The sequence below is a fragment of the Eschrichtius robustus genome, chromosome 10 (genome assembly GCF_028021215.1).
Source record: "Eschrichtius robustus isolate mEscRob2 chromosome 10, mEscRob2.pri, whole genome shotgun sequence".
Classification (NCBI taxonomy): Eukaryota; Metazoa; Chordata; class Mammalia; order Artiodactyla; family Eschrichtiidae; genus Eschrichtius; species Eschrichtius robustus.
Window position 1 is genome coordinate 109452954 of NC_090833.1, and position 14746 is coordinate 109467699.

General features: G+C 37.8%; 1 protein-coding gene across 5 annotated transcripts in view; it reads left to right on the plus strand.

Annotated features, from left to right (window-relative positions):
- The window catches only part of EXTL3 (exostosin like glycosyltransferase 3), a 136278-nt gene that overhangs the window by 73730 nt on the left and 47802 nt on the right, over window positions 1-14746 (plus strand). The gene's annotated exons all lie outside the window — the stretch shown is intronic.

Sequence of the window (14746 nt, forward strand, 5' to 3'; positions counted from 1 at the left end):
TTAGGAGAAAAATGAAGATCCCTCCGGATTTGCTGTTGGTAGAGAGTTGAATGTCTTTGCATATAATTACTTCAGAGTGAGGCAAGGAATATGAACCTTTCATAAAGTCGTAAAACTGTGCACTAGTTTCTGCTGGATATTAAGTTTAGCTCAGAAAACTTCTGTTAACATATTTATCTTCATTTTGGTTTTTTCCTCTTAATTTTCGGCTGCTGTTTCTTTTGAGAACCAGTAATAATAGGGTAACTAAGAGGAAAGAAAGGATTTTTTATCTATTTGTCGGTTCCTTGAAATAGTGGAGCTCAAGCAGACGGAGTTCGAGAACTCAAGAGAGGCAGGGGGAGGCTCACCTCTAAGCGTGATCTTTTCCTGCCTGAGCCAGTCCCACACTCCTTGTACACCTGGAGTTTTTCAGATCTCTTTGGTGATATTACTAGGTGGAAAAGAAGCAGCGTGAAAAATTTTATTATCTTGGGTATATAAGAGGAATATGAAGACCCCATTCAGTGACATATTTACCTCCTCTGCACTTAGGTCATGATGTTTAGTGTAGGATTTTGCTCACGTGTACCAAAATGACCCATTAAAATCGCAGGGATGGAGCCATAGGGAAGATGAACTATGTCTCAGCATTCTGTGGTTTGTAACCTGGGAGTAATCTTACAGAAAAATAGGCAAACTTTTTCTGTTAACAGCCAAATAGTGAGTATTTTAGGCTTTGCAACTATTCAGCTCTGCTGTTGTAGACTGAAAACAACATATGTTGATATATAGTACATATATACGATATGTACATACAATAATACACATGTGCAATCCATAACTGAATGAGCAAGGCTGTATTCTAATGTAACTCTATTTACAAAACAGGCAGCTGGCTGTAGTTTGCCAGTGCCTGCCTTAGAGTATCGCGCCTTCACACACATGTTGCTGCTTTTGTGTATTTCTCCGTTTGACTGTGCCCAATACCTTTTAGACTGATCAGTGTTATTAATGATTAACCCCCTGGATGTTTGCTTTGTTGACTGTTTATCTTATCCTCTTATATTGTCATCATTTTAACCCTCTCCTCCAACTTCCTTTTAAACCTTTTTTCAACAAATATTTGATACTCTGAGTGAGGAATTTAAAAAAATGAATTAGATTTGGAATATGCCCTTAGCCTGTATAGTAAGAGAGATAAGACATACAAAAATACATTTTGATGGTAGATTACAATAATGTCTTAAATTACTTTAGTTCTTGGCGATCATATCATACTTTCATATTTTTTTTTCTTACATAGATTTTGATCTTTATAGTAACTCCGAGAGATAAGAGGCTAAATGTTACAATATTCCTTTTTTTTGAGGGGGGAGGAAGGTAGGAAAGAAAACTGAGGCTTGGGGAGGTTTATTTGACCAGATGTATTAAGAGGCAGCATTCTTGAATCTGCCAATAACATTTACTGACCTGTCCCTCCTTGAATACTTACAGTGATGTGAACTTCCCTGGGCAGCCCATTCTAATTTGCAGACTAGTTTTTAGGACGCTTTTCCTTATTGAGCTGCAGTTTGCCTCTCTGTGAGTGTCACCTTTTAGGGCTGTGTAGAACAAGTCTATTCCTTTTCCCTCTGACAGTTCTGCAGATGCTGGAAGACAGCCATCATGTTTCCCAAGACATGAGTTGCAAATTAGTGTGCATGGATCAAGTAAGGCCCGTGCACATAACCATTTGGCCACCCAACTTATACAAAGACTTACATTGGGAGCCAACTTTTAGAAATGCAGAGATTTCACATAAAAATCTCTTTTTCTGGCTTTTCTTGAGAAAAAATTATAGGCTTTGGTGATGTAGAGCTCACATTTCTGATGGTAGTAATCTCCCTTAGATGCTAAATATGCTCTGCATTTTGCTAAGGTCTCTGCCGGCCGCCTTGGTTCATTTACTTCACTCTCAGGGCCTCTGTGGTCATTGAGATTACCATCCTTTTCCTCGGTCTTCTACTCCACAGGCTGTCGATTCCCATTTCCTTCAGCTGTTCCTTATTTGACAGCTTCAAATCCCCTCACCAATTTCTCAGTCCTCTGCCCTGCATTCACTTTGTTAATGTCCCTCTTAAAGTGTGGCACTCAGCACAGTGTATTCAGTATACAGTGTCAGAGTGCAGAGTGGGGTAACTTTTACTCTCTTGTTTTTGACACTATACTTCGTTTCAAAAAAAACCAGGATAAGCAGGTGATAGTTTTTTTTTTTCCCCTAGTCAGTCATATATTCTTGATTCACTGAAATTATAGTCAACTAAAATCACAACTCTGTGTGTGTGTGTGTGTGTGTGCTGTTAGTAAGTGAAATCATTTCCCTGTAGTTTCGGGATCTAAGTGCTGAACTCTGCCTTTACCTCTTTTAAATGTTATCTGCTTAGATATTCCAGACTGATAAAATCTTTTTGTATCCCGGGTTTTTTCCAGCCTTGACTTACTCTTCCCAGCCTGACTTCCTTTATTTCTGAAGTGGAGCTGTAAAGTATAAAGGCATTGTGGCTTAAAATGGAGAAGATAGTTGGTGAGGACTCCAAATTATTATTATCGGATTCAGGGGAAAATTAAGGGGGGGCCTTAAAAGAAAGCATTATGCTTGAAATTTTGGAGGTGAAACAAAAGGAGGTCTTGGGGATAGCCTTGAGTTTATTTGTTTGTAATATTTCCCTCCCTCCCCAGTAAACAGTGTGTATGTGCTTTATGTGTGCAAGGCAGTTGTAAGTCAGCGGGGTCCTAGAATCTCAAAGGATCTTTGAGGTCATATAGTCTACCCCTTTAGTTTATGAGTTTAAAAAGGATAAGGAGCATATGAGTCAAGAAGGACAGGAATTATGAAGTTAGGGGGCCTGATGAATCAGAAAGATGGTAGTAATGATAAAGGGATGACAGAATCGGAGTCTCAAGTTGAATCCACCCATGCAGGTTGAAGTTGGATGCCTGAGTCATAAAGCTGATTTACGTATTGCTTAGCAAACTTCTACTTGAGTTTTCTGTCTCATTTAGGGAGGCTAGAGCACTAATGATATCAATTGTATGCCTCCATAACATAAGGTGAAAATCTTATTTTCTTGAGGAATGGAAACCCTTAGAGAAATTAGTTTCTGCTCTAGGCACTTGCACATCAAGTTGACTGTTCCAGAAAGATCCTTCAGCAAAATCTATCTGAAGATCTTATTTAAAAAAACCTGTTTTTACAGCTCCTCCTTCCATACAGTGGAATCTGTTTTTTTCACATATTGTGAACATTTTCCCATTTGATTTAAAATGATTGAAAAGTTTATTGACAGAGAGATAACCATATTAATGACAGAGCGATAATCATATTAATGACATGGATTTATCATACTTAATGTTTAACCTTCCTCCTAATCTTGGCCGTTTAATTTATAATTTTTTTTGCTATTATAAAGAATGCTTGGTGATTACATTTTTATATCAATAATACAAATCTTTGTTCACATAGAATGCATTCCTAGAAAGTGAAATTGCTGAGTCGAAGATATGAATATTTTAAAGACTTGTTACAGATGGCAAGTTTACGTTCCTACTAATACAACGTAAGAGTACCTGTCACTGTAGCTGCCAGCAGAGTACAGAGGTGTACTGTACTTTATTATACTAAATGGTTTACTTTGTAATGTGGCCATTCTTGATATTAAATCTTTTTTCTCATTCGTGATTCTTTCTTAAGGATAATTTCTGGAAGTGGAATTGTAGGGTCAAAGTGAAGGCACCATTTCAGGGCTTTTATTGCTTAAGGCCAAATTGTGCTCCAGAAAGGAGTGTCGGTTCTCCTTCCCGGCACCGGAGTATGGGAATGTACCCTCGTTAGTACCAGATACTGTAATTTTACTATTCTTTGCTGATTTATAGGTGGAAAATGTCACTGTGTCTTGTTTTAAATGTACACTTATTTGATTGCTGGGATGATTAAACATTTAAAAATGTTTAGCGTTTGGGCCCCTTCTTTTTGTGTAGCTTCCTGCTTATTTCCCTTGACCACTATTGTATTGCCTTTACTTCTGTGAAAGTAATGCTGTCTTGTAAATGCTTCTACCAATCTTTTCACTGAATCTCAACTTAAAAAAAAAAAAAATGTAGAAGCCTTTGTTTCTTACATAGTCAGATTTGTTGAACTTTTATGGATTCCACTTTTGCCTAGATTCCTGTAAAAGTGGCTGTACTTATCTTGTGGTGAAATTACATTTATGTTTTCCTTTTGTTCTTTTTATGGTTTCATTTATTATAATTACCTCTTGAATCCATCTGGGACTTATTTTGGGATTTGGTTTGTCATGCAGGAATTCAACTTTTTTTCTAAAAAGCTAATTGCCACATTATTTATGGAAAAATCTAATGTGGTATACTTTAAAGTGACTGCAGCAAGGTAATATTTTTCTTAATTATGAAAGCAATACATGCTTATCGTAAATGAACAAAGCCAAAGTGAGTCTTTTAAGTAAACAAATAGTAAACACGTGGGTAGCAGGGTGCAGGTCGGACACCTGGATTTGTATCTGGGCTCCTCACCTTCTTGCTATATGGCCTTAAGTAGGTTACCTAACCTTGGGATTCACTCTTATTTTTCTGCAAAGTAGAAAAAACAAGCCTACCCCCAAGATGGTTGATGTGAGGATGAAATGAGAAAGTATATGTAAAGTGTATTACCTAGAGTGCATTGTAAATATATATATAGTTATAACAAGTGAAAGGTCTACCCCCCACGTCTTCCAAAAGTCTATGATGTAGTCTGTAGACTTCCTGCATGAATAAGGTATATTGCTCTTTGACTTCCTTAGTTGTCTGTAATTACATTGATTCAGATGTCATCAATCTGAATGAGGATTGTCATCAGTTCTTTGTTAGACCAATACTTTTGAGTTTTATTGAGTTGTGTGCTCTGCATGAAAATCACCTGGGAGCTTTGTCAAACTGCAGGAGCTTGGGCCCCATACTTGGGAATTCTGATTCAGTTAATGTTTGGTGGGCCTGGGTTTATCATGTGAAAACATTCTTAGCTGATTTGTGCATCTGATTTGTAACCCGAGTTAAAAACTGACTTGTGAGACAATGTGATTTTGATTTGTGGGATGTTATCAAACTGGTGGGAAGGGAAACAGATACATGAATTGGCATAATTTTCCAATTGAGGACTTATCCTGGGAGTTGAGACTTCTGGGTTCAGGTTTATTGCTGACTAAATTCAGCAGTATTGTGACCTGGGTTAATGAAGAATGTTAGTTTGCTTGTTAATACCTATACGCTGTTGAGCAGCGGAAGGAACGCTTATTACTAACTGGTGAGCTCCTTTTGTGTCTGCTAGGGGCATCTGTGGAACACCTTTGGAATTAGACATCTGTTCTTGAGCCCAAGCAATACTTGTTTTTCCTTGTTTTCAAAGCCCTGTAATAAGGGTGGCTCAGCTCTGTGGTTCTTTGTGATTGTATCATAATCTTGACTCGTAACTCAGTAAGTATGTCAATGCACAACCAGTTTTTCTCACCTGATTTTGGTTTTTAATTGCTGACAACTTTGTATTTCCTTTGTTTTACACCCAGGTTAAATTTCTGCAGTAAATAAACTGTGGTGGTTGTATTGTGAAAAACACATGACTCGCTCTCCTCTAACTTGTGAATTGCCTACAATCAGTTTTTGCAAGTCATTTTTTATCAACAGTTAGCTTCCCTGGAAAGTGCCTTTTGTTATTTTAAACCATAAAAGAGAGAAGTCATAGTCTTAACAGTAGTGCTAGTATTGGGAAATTTATTTTAGTTTGTTTAATTTGTTTAGCTTATTAACATCCTGATTTTTGAACTAGGTACTAGGTAACAGGGTGTTTGTCATGCCTGTGCTTAGCAGGAAATCAGGAAATCATGTTCTCTGGGGTTGTTATAGTATTTAAAAATTTCTGAAATATTGCTTTCAACAACCTTATTGAAATGATTTTCTGTACAGAACTATCTTTATCTAGTTTGAAAGGCTTGCGGCAATGGCAGTAATAGCAGCAATGTACAAACGGTTCTGTAGCACCTGCTCCTGGGTTGTAATAGGATTCTGCCTTCTGGATGGGCTCATGTAGTACTACCTGCACAGGTGCACAGGTAGGTCATTCACTCTGAGTATATTGTTTTCTTGTTTTGTTTAGCAGATAAACAAATATGAATATAAGGTTGACTTTAGGTTTGGAATAGTATTACCATGTGTTTTAATTATAACTGTCATTATCTGTGGTTACAGTATAGCTGTAGTAATATGGATAATTTAAAATTAATTTATGCTTGATGTGCCTGTGCTCTGTGTTCCCTGAGTTAACATCACAGGCAGTTTATCATAATGGTTAAGACATAGAGAGTGTGGGCCTTAGAGTAACTTTGAGTTGAATCCAAGTCTTACTCAGTATGGATGCCCCTGGGCAAGTTACCTAAGCTCTGTGCTTTGGTTTCCTCGTGTATAAAGTGGGAATAATAGTAACACCTACTTCGTAGGATTCTTGTGAAGATTAAGTATGTGAAGGAATACAGTAGGTCTAATCTGGCACACAGTAAACAGTCAATAGATGTTAGCTGTTATTACAGTTATTTAATGTATTAAAGTCAGTTGAAGGTTTCATTTGGGAACATCTGGAAGGTGTCTAGCTTCTCTGCTTCTTGCTCCGTTCTCCCTTCATGCGTTTCAGATGTAATGCATAACAGCAGCCCAAGTGGAACCAGCTATTTATTCCCTTCTTTCCTCCCTTCTGTTTTCTTTCTCTCTTCCATTGAGTGTTTTACTTTAGTTCAGTTTATTTATTTATTTATTTTTTAATGAGGAAGATTATACAACTTTGTTGAAAGGCATTAAAGAAGACCTAAATAAACAGTGATATGCCAAATCCATGATAGGAAGTTTCAATATCAGAGTGTTTTAGTTTTAAAAGAAGAAAGGTCGAGTCAGTAGGATGGTTATTATATCAATTGACTCTTGAAATCAAGGTCCTCGTTGCTGGTAATGTTCCCACTGATGACGGAAGAGTTCGCCATGGTGATAAGGAATGTCAGCAGAGAAGGCGCTCAAAGAGGAGGCGATGTGGTAGAGATGGTAGAGGGCACGGGTGTGTTGAGGCATAGGAGGGAGGAGATGAAGGGGCAAGACAAGCATATGCAGAACTCTGAATGAGAATTCTTAAGCCCCAGCTGACTTCTCAACTTATCTTCTGGACTTCTGACTTGAATTACTTACCATTTCAGCTTTCCAGGAACATAGCTGGTTTCAAGCCCTCAAGTGAGTGGCTAACACATGAAGAATTCTACTTTCCATTTATCAGCAAAAAAATTTTCATTAGGGAAAGTAAAAAGTAGGGCATCCGCCGTGATCTGAATGATAAATCTCTGTGCACAAGTATTTTGAACTTTTTTTCCCTCTTTGTTGGGAGAAGACACTTACTAACATAACCTCGTTATACTCAGAGGAGATGTACCCTTGCTGCCATTGGAACATTGAGGTGTAGATGTCTGTGTTGCTGACCATTGGAAAAGAGATATCAGAAGGGAGATCAAGGTCAGAGAGGTAAATTTGAGAATCATCCAATCAGGGGGTGCTAATTGAAGCTATTGGCAAGCTCCAGTAAATGAAGATAAAGAGAGAAGAGGACAAGGGACAAACCCCTGAGGAACAACTGTATTTAAGGAGTGGCAAAAGGAACCAGAGAATGAGCTGTTGCGGTGGAGAACCAGGAGAACGGATGAGTAAATTATATAAAATACAAATTAACTTAATATGAGACATTGGGGCAGGAATGAGGATGACAGAACTATTTGATAGAAATAAAGGTGTGAATAAATGGAGACAATGAATGTTCATGCTTCTGGATAAGGTTAACTATATAAAATAACACTTCCCTACTTAAGTGCAATATAATTTAATTCTTTTTATATATTACTGAATTCTGTTCACTGATATTTGTTCAGTGTTTTTTGTCTATATTCATGAGTGAGATTTATCTGTAGTTTTCTTTTTTGGTGCTCTCTTTGGTTTGGGTATCAGGGTTGGTAAAATGGACCGGGAATCTCCCCCCTGTCCCCCCGGAAGAGACCGTGTAGCATAGGTATTTATACTTTAAACATGTAGTAGAATTCTCCAGTGAAAGCCTTTGGGGCTGGACATTTCTTTTTGGGGAGTTTTAAAATTACAAAGTCAATTTATTTAATAGTTATAGGACTAATTATCTATTTCCTATTGGGTGAGTTGTGGTGTTTGTGTTTTTTGAGGCATTGGTTCATTTCATCTGAGTTGTCCAATTTATGTGTGTTGAGTTGTTTATAGTCTTCCTTTGTTATCCTTTTTTTTTTGTTTTAAATTAATTAATTAATTTATTTTTGGCTGTGTTGGGTCTTCGTTTCTGTGCGAGGACTTTCTCTAGTTGCGACGAGCGGGGGCCACTCTTCATCGTGGTGCGCGGGCCTCTCACTATCGCGGCCTCTCTTGTTGCGGAGCATAGGCTCCAGACGCGCAGGCTCAGTAGTCGTGGCTCACAGGCCCAGTTGCTCCGTGGCATGTGGGATCTTCCCAGACCAGGGCTCGAACCCGTGTCCCCTGCATTGGCAGGCGGATTCTCAACCACTGCACCACCAGGGAAGCCTTGTTATCCTTTTGATGCCTGCAGGGACTGTAGTGATATCCCCTGTTTCATTCCCCATGTTAGTAATTTGTATCTCTTTCTTTGTCAGTCTTGAGCAGGTTTGTCAAAATTCTTGACAAACTTATTGTTTTTACTGATTTTTCTCTTTTGTTTTTATGTTTTTTATTTCATTGATTTCTGCTCTTTATTCTTTCTTTCCTTCTGCTTACTTTGGGTTTATTTTGTTCTTTTTCTAGGTTCTTGAAGCAGGAGCTTAGGTTATTGATTTGAGACGTTCCCTCTTTTCTAATGTAAGCATTTCATGCATAAATGTTCCTCTCAGCACAGCTTTAGCTGTGTCCCATAGATTTTTTATTTAATCTATCATATTTTATTTAATCCTCACAATAACCCTGGAGGTAAGTAGGGATTTTCAATATGACTTTAAGGAGGAAATTGTGTAACATTCTTAAATTCTCAAAGTTGAGTCCTGAGCCAGAGAGTCTAATTGCAAGTCCAGATGGCCTTCAAGCCTCCTCCTAGCTGTGAAATTCTCTCTCTTTATTTTACAGTGTTTCATTTTCCTTGAACCAAGACTATATAGGCTCTAAATCTCAAACTTGATTGAAAATGAAAATGTAAAACTAAGATTTTCATCTAGTATTGTTATTTATTGAGCAGTGTGACCTGGAACCCAGAACTATGTGATATTTTGCAGAGGGATTTCAAAAGAGGTCAGAAAAATAGTTTCATTCTACAAGGAGTTTTTAAGTCCAGCTGGAGAGAAACAAATTGCTTAAATGAAACTTATGAACAGTTGATCAAATTCTGAATCCTCTAATACTGAATACAGTGGGAATTTAGAGAGTTTAGAACTCGAGTGTAGTTAGAGAAAACTATATGGAAGAGGTGGGACTCTAAAATGGCCCCAGAGAGTAAGTGGGATAGGTGGAAAAGAGGAAGAACGCTGTTCCAAGTGTCCAGTGAGTCTGTTGGGCAAGTGAGATGGAGAAGGGTGGAGAAAGAGCACAACTTGAGCCAGCTCGTTCTTTGTGTAGGGTTGAGCTTGAAAGATTCACTAAACGTACGTGGAATAGTTGAAGTAGGGCGTGTAGGTAGAGCCATCCTTGATTACAGAGGATCGTGGAAGTTCAGCAAAAGAGTGATTATGGGCAGCAGACTGATGTAAAAAAAAGAAAAAAAAGAAAAAACATTTAGAGATAGAAAAATTGGCAAAACACATGAACTGATAGTGCATGAAAAGAGAAGTACAGATACTCAATGAGCAAAAATTGTTCGACCTCCAATAATAAAGGGTAAATTAAAACAATAGAATGACATTTTATCCAACTGTCTTTTTTTTAAAAAAGGCATTCGGTTGGATTAATTAGGTTAATTAATGCTTAACTGCAGCAACAGACTGAAATCTTAGTGGCCTAACATAACAAAAGTTTATTTCTCACTCTTCACAGTTCAGGTGGCCCTCTTCCGTGGCTCCTCTCCAGTGGTGACTCAGGGGTCTGGGTTGCTTTTATCTTGCCACTTCATAGTTTTAGAGTTTTTTGCTTTCAGTCTCTCAAGTGGTGGGGGGAAGAAGAATCCATAGCTATTCTTAACTGCCTTGTACTGGAAAGGATACCTTACTTCTACTCACATTCCCTTTGGCAAGAAGTAGTCTTAACGGCTGCAGCCAAACTGTAAGGCAGAGTGGGAAATGTAGGAGAGCAAATACATTCTCGTGGAGTAATAACCATTTCTGTCACACCATTATTGGCGAACGGATGCCCTCTGTATTGTTGGTGGGAGGATAAGTGGTCATCTTTCTCGTAGACAGTAATTTTTAAAATGGTAAGATATTCTTGCTCTGACCTATGTTAAAATTTTCTTTCTAAGGAAATAGCTGTGGATGTATGCAAAGATAGCTACAAAAATAGTTGTTATAGCTTTGATTATAATGAAAAATTGGAAACAAATGTCTAACAAAAGGGGACTGGTTAAATAAATTATGGTCTTGCTGTATTTAGTTATTGATGATCATGTAGTATAGCATCTAATGATGTGGGGCATTACATTGTTCTTGTTATAAGTGCAAAAAATCAGATTACAAAAAACATATATCCCGTTTTTGTAAGCATGTTTATTCATGCACAGACAAAAGACTGGAGGCGATCTCTGGTTTTGGCAAAATAGCAGACTAGATCAATATAAACCCCCCCTGCTACAAAATGCATATTTCACTCTCAAGAAAGATAAATCCTTATTAAAATAAAAAGGTGGGGTGGGGGCAGGGGAGGTTGGGGATTGAAAAAGCATCTGATGAGCAGTCTGAGGCTATAGCCGTTTAGGGTGTTTGCCAGTTTTAGTAACTTGCATTTTAGTTTCCACAGAGATAAGAGAAAGAGCCTTGCGCCTGTGAGTGTTAAACTGAGACATCAGATAAGAGTATGGATCTTAAAAGCGTTGAACATTTACTAAAGGAGTGGATAGACTAGAACAAAATCTACCTGTGAGCACACACAGAGAGATGTCTCTCTTAGCAAGATCCAGAGCTGGTTGGGGAAGGGAATATTCACTGAGAACTCATGACCATGGATTTCCCTTCATACGAGTTTTGTGTTCAAATTTACAGTACTTGTGGGATCTGGGAGAATCTCCAGACTGAGAATTGACATAAAAAGTGGTCTAAGGCTGATAACATGACAGAGGTATCTGGAAGACACAAACTGTTCTGGAGGGACGTATCTTCAACCCAGACCACATAGATTTCCCAGAAATAAAGCACAACTAAAAATGAACTCAATACAGAATTATAAAGCATGGGAGGAAACAATCTACTATTCCTCTATGAGCAAGAATCAGCAGACAGAACAAACTAAACACATGAAGAGAAGGAATAGAAAACGTGAGAAAGAATAGGTGCTATCGTAAAAATAAGACAGATTTTTAAAAAGGGTCAGTAGAATTTCTGGAAATGTAAAATAGTCATTGAAATTAAAACTCAGTGGGTAGGATAAACAACCACTTTGACACAGAAGAGAGAATTAATGAATTAGATCAGGAGTTTGGCACACTATGGCTTGTGGGGTAAATCTTGGTTGTGGCTTATTTTTTACAGCCTGCATGGAAAGAATGGTTTTTACATTTTTGAAGGGTTGTTTAAAAAAAGAGACAAATGAAAATATTTTACGTAGACTGTATGTGGCTCCCAAAACCTAATATATTTACTCTCTGGCTGTTTACTGAAAACATTTCCTGACCCCTCAACTGGATAGACCTGAGGAAATTTCCAGATGGTAGCACAAAGGACAAAAGAGAAAATATAGAAGAAAGGTTTAAAGACATGGAGTATGAAATGAGGAGGTCTGACATATGTCTAGTCATCTAATAGAAGTTCAAAAAGGAGAGAATGAGCGACAGGCACTATACAAATAGATAATGACTAAACAAACAAAAAAAGCAAACAGATAATGACTGAGACTTTTCTGGATTGATGAAAGACACACATCTTAAGAACCAGAAAGTTTGATGAGTGCTGAGCGTTCCCCACCCCCCAGATTCCACATGTAGACACATGCAGAATTCCAAAGGCAAAAAGATCTTAAATATAGCCAGAATGAAAAGTCAGGTTATCCACAAGGCACAACAGTTAGACCGACATCTCACATCTCAACAGCAATAATAGAATCCAGAGGATTCTTCAGTGTTGGTGGAAAAGAATTATTAACCTAGAATGGTATATCCAGCTAGATCATTATTCAGGATTTAGGGTGAAATAAAGTGTTTTCACAAGAAAACAGAGTTTACCACCAACAGACTCTCACTGGAGGAACTACTTCAGGAAGAAAGAAGCAACCAGAGGGAAGGAATAAAATGCAAAAAGGAAAGGAATTCTGAATAAGGAAATTGGTAAATATGTGGGTGAATCTAAACAAGCATGAACTGCAGTAATGATAATAAGGGCTAACATTGAGAGTGTAAAAACAAGATGGAACTAAAATATCAGTCAATATTGATGTAAAAGTCAAGAGAGAGGTCATCATAGGTAAAGATCTTTTATTAAGAAGAGGGATAAAATATTAGAGATAATGTTAAATTTTCAACTTAAGTCATAAATTGAATATATAACTGCCAGACTGGTAGAGGGTTAAAAAAAAAAAAAAAAAGACAGGAAAGTATGCCATCTCTTGGGAAAATTGTGTTTACTCCAGTGTTTATAGTTCTTCTAAACAGTGTCCAGCACACAATAAAAAATCGTAAGATTACAAAGAAACAGGTAAATATGACCTACAATCAAGAGAAAAATAGAATAAAATCCACAGGTGCCCTAGATGTTGGAATTAGATAAGAAATTTAGTTCTCATAAATATGCTAAAGAAAATGGAGGAAAAGATGGAAAAAATTAATAGATGAAGAATTTCAATAGAGAAATGAAATCTCTAAAAAAGAATTTAATGGACATCTTTTTTTTTTTTTTTATAATAAAAAGTGATCTTTCTCTGTTTCTTCCCAAGAGTTACCACTTTTTTTTTTTTTTAATTAATAGCTACTTTATTTATTTATTTATTTATTTATTAGCTGTGTTGGGTCTTTGTTTCGTGTGAGGGCTTTCTCTAGTTGCGGCAAGCGGGGGCCACTCTTCATCACGGTGCGCTGGCCACTCTTCATCGCGGTGCGCGGGCCTCTCACTATCGTGGCCTCTCTTGTTGCGGAGCATAGGCTCCAGACGCGCAGGCTCAGTAGTTGTGGCTCATGGGCCCAGTTGCTCCGTGGCATGTGGGATCTTCCCAGACCAGGTCTCGAACCCGTGTCCCCTGCATTAGCAGGCAGATTCTCAACCACTGCGCCACCAGGGAAGCCCCAATGGACATTCTTGAACTGAAAAATATAATACCTGAAATTAAGAATTTATTGGATGGAATTAACCTTAAACTAGAAATAGCAGAAGAATGGTTTGGTGAACTCAAAGACAGGTCAGTTGAAATTATTCAAGCTAAAGCATTATTAGAGGAAATAAAAAAGATTGATTTAGAGTAATGCACAGGATAAACTGATGGGGAATGTGAGATTAGGCATAATGGTTTGTTATGGTCCAGTACTAGGTTGAAGGCAGTTGGATAAAAGGAAGGGATAAATGCAAACATTATTGTAAATTATTATTATTATAAATATATTATTACCATAATTATTATTATAATTAAAAAGAATGGATGCAGTTTGGCAGATCTAAAAATAACTCCAGGACTTGCAGCTAATAAATAGACTACTATATGTGAGATACTGTACAGGGTATTTTTTACTCACTGCTATATCTCTAATTTTTATAACAATCCTGAACATGAGTGTTCTCTTTTACTTAAGAAAAAAATGCAGCTCAGAGTGGTTAAGTGATCGTCTAATAGCTTACAAAGCTGGGGTTTGATCCAGGTCTGGCTAGCTCTGAGGTCTATACTCCTTGCTGTATATCACATTGTTTCTAGTTTGTAAGACTAGAAGAGTGTAATATCATGGGCAGAACTGAAAGTTATTGGAAAGAGGGAATATTTGGAATCATGTAATGGCCATAGTGTATCCTAGGGGAGGTATCCTTTAGGGAGCTGGAAATACTGGTCTACTAGTATTTTGGGGGTACTTTGGGGGTTGACGCCATTTCAGCAAATGGATTCAGTACCAGATTATGTCAAAAGCCTTGGGGAGCGCTTTCTATATGAGGTAGGAGGACGACTGGGTGCCAGCAAAGCAGAAAGGGACAATACATAAATGAGAAGATATTATGAAGGAAATCAGTAAATCAGTGCCAGAAAGTGTCAGAGGGTAAGAAAGGCTACCTTTAACAGGAATATCAAGAAATTAAGATCTGAAGGATGAGAAGGAGTCAACCAGAGAAGAGCCTAGGGAAGAGCATTCGAGACTAAAAGATCAGCAAGTGTAAAGCTTCTGAAGCAGTTAAGAGCTTGGCTGGTTGAAGAATTGAAAGGAGGCCAGCGTAGCTAAAGCTGAATGAGCAAGTATGGCAGTGATGTCATATGAGATTAACTTGGTGGTCGGGGAGCTAGTTATGAAGGGCCTGGCGGTGTACCGGGAAAGCACTGAAAATTTTTAAGGAAAGGAGATCCCTGGTCTAACTCATGT